Source organism: Labeo rohita, chromosome 2 (genome assembly GCF_022985175.1).
Source record: "Labeo rohita strain BAU-BD-2019 chromosome 2, IGBB_LRoh.1.0, whole genome shotgun sequence".
Taxonomy (NCBI): Eukaryota; Metazoa; Chordata; class Actinopteri; order Cypriniformes; family Cyprinidae; genus Labeo; species Labeo rohita.
In genome coordinates this window covers 5471565-5477712 of record NC_066870.1, presented here as the reverse complement: position 1 = coordinate 5477712, position 6148 = coordinate 5471565, and the positions used below count along the sequence as shown (strand labels likewise).

Genomic DNA, 6148 nt, shown 5'->3' with positions numbered 1-6148 from the left:
AAACCGTCAATTTTCAGGAGACATTTAGGGACAGAACACTTTGTATAACACTTTGTAAATATTTCTAAAATAAAAGTAAGTTGGTCTTTTGGTGACATTAACGCTAATAATATGTATAGATGCATATTATTCTGCATATTTCTAATCTACTAAATGTACATAATACAAAATACACTGACATGAAATATTGATTTCAGATAGAATTATTTTATTTGCTTTTCTTTTTTAGAATGTCTTGCTGCTTTTAGTGATTGAAATATGCAGGGTTTGCACTTACGTCAACGTATGATCAGTTACCCGGATCTGCGGCCACATTGGAGACACTCGGATGTAAACAACAGGATGGGTTGCATAGTTAAAGAACTACTGAATACTCTTCTCCTAATTTATGCTGTATAAACCACAGTAAAAACGTGTGGAAGCTGCAAAATCATATAGAGAAGGACTTAGTAAGCAGGAAAGGGCGCAATATTTTGACACACTAAAGTTAATAGGGTGGTAAAGATGCATACAAGCAGTATTAATTAAGATATTAGCCTAATATTCACCTACCTAACCGGAAATTATCAAAACAAATGTTTTGCCCGCCAGGTCTTTCGAGCCAGTCAGCCCATGCCCGCATAGATCCCATGAAGGTCCCATATGTTCAAACCTATATGGGACCCACATAATTTTGCCCATTTTCAGCCCATGCCCACATAGATCCCATGAAGGTCCCATATGTTCAAACCTATATGGGAACCACATTGTGAAACACACATGGGACCCACATAAATTGCCCATTTTTAGCCCATGCCCACATAGATCCCATGATGGTCCCATATGTTCAAACCTATATGGGACCCACATAAATTGCCCATTTTTAGCCCATGCCCACATAGATCCCATGAGGGTCCCATATGTTCAAACCCATATGGGACCCACATTGTGAAACACACATGGGACCCACATAAATTGCCCATTTTCAGCCCATGCCCACATAGATCCCATGAAGGTCCCATATGTTCAAACCTATATGGGACCCACATAAAAATTGCCCCTTTTTGCCCATGCCCACATAGATCTCATGAAGATCCCATATGTTCAAACCTATATGGGACCCACATAATTTTGCCCATTTTCAGCCCATGCCCACATAGATCCCATGAAGGTCCCATATGTTCAAACCTATATGGGAACCACATTGTGAAACACACATGGGACCCACATAAATTGCCCATTTTTAGCCCATGCCCACATAGATCCCATGAAGGTCCCATATGTTCAAACCTATATGGGACCCACATAAATTGCCCATTTTTAGCCCATGCCCATATAGATCCCATGAGGGTCCCATATGTTCAAACCCATATGGGACCCACGTTGTGAAACACACATGGGACCCACATAAATTGCCCATTTTCAGCCCATGCCCACATAGATCCCATGAAAGGTCCCATATGTTCAAACCCATATGGGACCCACATTGTGAAACACACATGGAACCCACATAAATTGCCCATTTTCAGCCCATGCCCACATGGAGCCCATGCTGCCCAGGTATAACCCATATGGGGCCCACATATCAATGTTGGCTGGGACGTGACTGAAAATTCTACGGTCTACTCCGATAAAGCTCTTTGAGTGTTTTGGTTCGGTTGCTTGGATACAGCGTTCTAATTTATTCATGACATCACAATCAGAAGCTGTGCAGAAAGAACGCGGTATTCTGACATGAGTCAGAGAAAGCGATCGAGTAGCAGCTACTGTCCTTCCTACAAAACTAACCACAGCAAGTCTCTCACATGCTTTGCATATCCTTTTTCATATCCTTTATTCCTTATTTCATATTTCCGTAGGTCAGGCAAAGTGTGTATTTCTGTTTGCGACTGCATTGGTTTGTAGAAAATGTGAAAATTAATTATTTCCAGGGTTGTATACAATGTTTGTTAAATTTGCGCAGGATAAGCGACATATATTTGAATTGTGTCTGTCTAGTATTTTCCAAAGAATTGTCTCGACTTGTTTGGTTGCATCTCAGGTGGAAAAAGTGAACATGACCATGTGGTTCTTTTGGGTTTACTGGAGTTTGCTCAGTATATACAAAAACGACAGCTAGCATCTTTTAAAGAAATATCTAAATTAGCTTCATTCTTTGCAGCAGATCAAAACAACAACTTGGCAGCCCTTGGAGATGTGTCAGATGGATATTGCATGTTTTGGAAGTGATAAACTCATCAAATACTACTATAAGATATTAATAGGTATATGTTTTCACTTAATGCTCTTCTTATTAACGGTTAGGCAGAGAAACTCACTTGTAAACAAGCACCACAGAATGCAAACAAGTAATACCTAATATTTTTGTCCAATAGACAAGAAGAATGTGCAGGGAAAAATGGATGACATCTCAAAAACAAAAACAACAAAATTAAGGTAAGTCACAGTACTGAAGACAGGCAGCAGCAGTGAGGACACAGGGAGCGCAGATGATCCAAATGGAAACCTTGAATCATTTTGACATGAGATCCGAAGGTGAGACCAGAAATAATATAGAGATAAATAACACACATATCAAACTCTAGTACAAAACATTGAACAGGAATGTAATTTCACATGGCAGATCAGATAATGCAGGAAAAACACCATAAAAGGAGCATCTGAAGATGTTTCTGATGGATGTTGGGCAAGTTGCCTCTGTATACAAATCCTACTATATGGCATGCATAGGTAGGCCTATATATTTTTCCTCAAAGCTTTGGATACATAAAAACATTTATGTCTGAAGAATTATCTAATGACCAACTGATGAAGAGCTGCTGCTTTATTAACAAATCATAGAAACACCCTTAAAGGAGTATATGAAGAAATGACCAACTGATGAAGAGCTGCTTCTGTATTAACAAATGCTACTATATGGCATGCATAGGTAGGCCTATATATTTTTCCTCAATGCTTTGAATAGATAAAATCAAGCATCTGAAGAAATAGGCAACTGATGAAGATCTGAAGAATTTGCCAACCAATGTAGAGTTGCTTCTGTATCAACAAATCCTACTATATTGCATCTATAGGTAGGCCTATATATTTTTCCTCAAAGCGTTGGATGCATAAAACACCCTTAAAGGAGCATCCGAAGAAATAGGCAACTGATGAAGAGCTGCTTCTGTATTAACAAATGATAAAAACACCCTTAAAGGAGCATCTGAAGAAAGGACCAACTGATGAAGATCTGAAGAATTTGCCAACTGATGAAGACCTGCTTTTGCATCAACAAATCCTACTATATTGCATCTAAAGGTAGGCCTATATATTTTTTTCTCAATGCTTTGGATGCATAAAAACACCCTTTAAGGAGCATTTGAAGAAATGACCAACTGATGAAGATCTAAAGAAATTGCCTACCAATGTAGAGCTGCTTCTGTATTAACAAATCATAAAAACACCCTTATAGGAGCATCTGAAGAAAGGACCAACTAATGAAGATCTGAAGAAATTGCCAACTGATGAAGAGCTGCTTCTGCATCAACAAATCCAACTATATTGCATCTAAAGGTAGGTCTATATATTTTCCCTCAAAGCTTTTGATGCATAAAAACACCCTTTAAGGAGCATTTGAAGAAATGACCAACTGATGAAGATCTGAAGAAATTGCCTACCAATGTAGAGCTGCTTCTGTATTAACAAATCATAAAAACACCCTTAAAGGACCATCTAAGGAAAATGACCAACTGATGAAGATCTGAAGAATTTGCCAACTGATGAAGAGCTGCTTCTGCATCAACAAATGCTACTATATGGCATCTATAGGTAGGCCTATATATTTCCCTCAAAGGTTTGTATGCATAAGAACACGCTTGTAGGAGCATCTGAAGAAATGGGCAACTGATGAAGAGCTGTTTCTGTATTAACAAATCATAAAAACACCCTTATAGGAGCATCTGAAGAAATGACCAACTAATGAAGATCTGAAGAAATTGCCAACTGATGAAGAGCTGCTTCTGCATCAACAAATCCAACTATATTGCATCTAAAGGTAGGTCTATATATTTTCCCTCAAAGCTTTGAATGCATAAAAACACCATTTAAGGAGCATTTGAAGAAATGACCAACTGATGAAGATCTGAAGAAATTGCCTACCAATGTAGAGCTGCTTCTGTATTAACAAATCATAAAAACACCCTTAAAGGAGCATCTGAAGAAATGATCAACTGATGAAGACCTGAAGAATTTGCCAACTGATGAAGACCTGCTTCTGCATCAACAAATGCTACTATATGGCATCTATAGGTAGGCCTATATATTTCCCTCAAAGGTTTGTATGCATAAGAACACGCTTGTAGGAGCATCTGAAGAAATGGGCAACTGATGAAGAGCTGTTTCTGTATTAACAAATCATAAAAACACCCTTATAGGAGCATCTGAAGAAATGACCAACTAATGAAGATCTGAAGAAATTGCCAACTGATGAAGAGCTGCTTCTGCATCAACAAATCCAACTATATTGCATCTAAAGGTAGGTCTATATATTTTCCCTCAAAGCTTTGAATGCATAAAAACACCATTTAAGGAGCATTTGAAGAAATGACCAACTGATGAAGATCTGAAGAAATTGCCTACCAATGTAGAGCTGCTTCTGTATTAACAAATCATAAAAACACCCTTAAAGGAGCATCTGAAGAAATGATCAACTGATGAAGACCTGAAGAATTTGCCAACTGATGAAGACCTGCTTCTGCATCAACAAATGCTACTATATTGCATCTAAAGGTAGGTCTATATATTTTCCCTCAAAGCTTTTGATGCATAAAAACACCCTTTAAGGAGCATTTGAAGAAATGACCAACTGATGAAGATCTGAAGAAATTGCCTACCAATGTAGAGCTGCTTCTGTATTAACAAATCATAAAAACACCCTTAAAGGACCATCTAAGGAAAATGACCAACTGATGAAGATCTGAAGAATTTGCCAACTGATGAAGACCTGCTTCTGCATCAACAAATGCTACTATATTGCATCTAAAGGTAGGTCTATATATTTTCCCTCAAAGCTTTAGATGGTAACTTTCTATCAGCTCACAAACACCTTACACAGCTAATCATTTCCTGTCAATAAATCCACAGAGAGAGACATGGACAAACAGGAACAGTGAGGAAACAGGGAGCGCAGATGACTGGAATGGAAACACTGATTCATTTTAACATCTGATCCAAAGGTGAGAAAAATAATGTACAGACATATAACATACAGATCAAACTCCAGTATAGAACTCATGGGTCATGTACTTCACCTGAGATGCAATCGCAGCCAAACAAGTCAATGTGTACTGTGTTCTCCTTTCCTTTCCTTTTAAAGTTCTTCTTTATTAATCTAAAGTGGTGGTTCTCAATTGTGGGGCGGAGGTCCACTAGGGGGCCTCAGCAAACATCCAATGAGTCACAGGATGACTTAAAGGTATTTTAATATATTAAAATAAACTCTAATACAAATTAAACTGTAATTATATTAATTTTTATCTTCCCTCAATAACTATTGTTTGTATTGAAGAACATACTTCAATAAAACTAATATAAATATAGAGCATAACTTCTGGAATCACCAGCTGAAACATGGTTAATTAATTAAACATTTTAAAGAATTTAAGGTTGTCCTTGTTTCCAATTCAAAGTCTAACCCAAACTGAATATAAGAGCTGTTGGTGTTTGACCACAGGGTGGCAGTATGACACATCAAATGAAATGGCCAAATATTGTACAAAACAGCTCTGGCCTACTGCTGACCATACTGTACAGCTCTGTCCACTATTTATTCAATGTAACATGTTACAGATTACAAGACACCCTATTTATAATGTAATAAGTAGTGTAACTATTTTCAATTACAATTACTAATTTAATTTTAAAGCCCAGCCACAAAATCAGACTTTAGCACCCCTTTTTTTACTTTGAGATCGTTCTGAAGTTAAATGCATTTTTAAAATCATAACAAGAAATAGTAAATATTAACATAAGTAATATTCCAAAGTAACCCCCTTTGTAATCGTTAACATTTTCATAAGTAACTGCACTTTACTTTTACAGTTACATTTATTTTGTAATTAAGTTACGAAAATCACTGGTCAAACTGTATAGAAAATGCAAATATAAAACTAAACAACTGCAGAAACAC

At 37.2% G+C, this 6148-nt stretch overlaps 1 long non-coding RNA gene across 6 annotated transcripts; it reads left to right on the top strand.

Annotated features, from left to right (window-relative positions):
• Positions 1-2044: 2044 nt before the first annotated feature.
• On the top strand, positions 2045-5195 carry LOC127152138 (uncharacterized). 6 transcript variants are annotated; one of them, XR_007825052.1, is made up of 10 exons: positions 2045-2243; positions 2355-2709; positions 2821-2908; positions 3054-3279; positions 3434-3534; positions 3688-4015; positions 4169-4495; positions 4649-4749; positions 4903-5004; positions 5104-5195. It is a non-coding gene; the product is annotated as an uncharacterized LOC127152138 (long non-coding RNA). The 6 variants fall into 6 exon arrangements; XR_007825055.1 differs by lacking the exon at positions 4903-5004 and having other exon boundaries at positions 3688-3789; positions 3915-4015; positions 5104-5172; XR_007825054.1 differs by lacking the exon at positions 4903-5004 and having other exon boundaries at positions 4169-4269; positions 4395-4495; positions 5104-5172.
• The last annotated feature ends 953 nt before the right edge of the window (positions 5196-6148 follow it).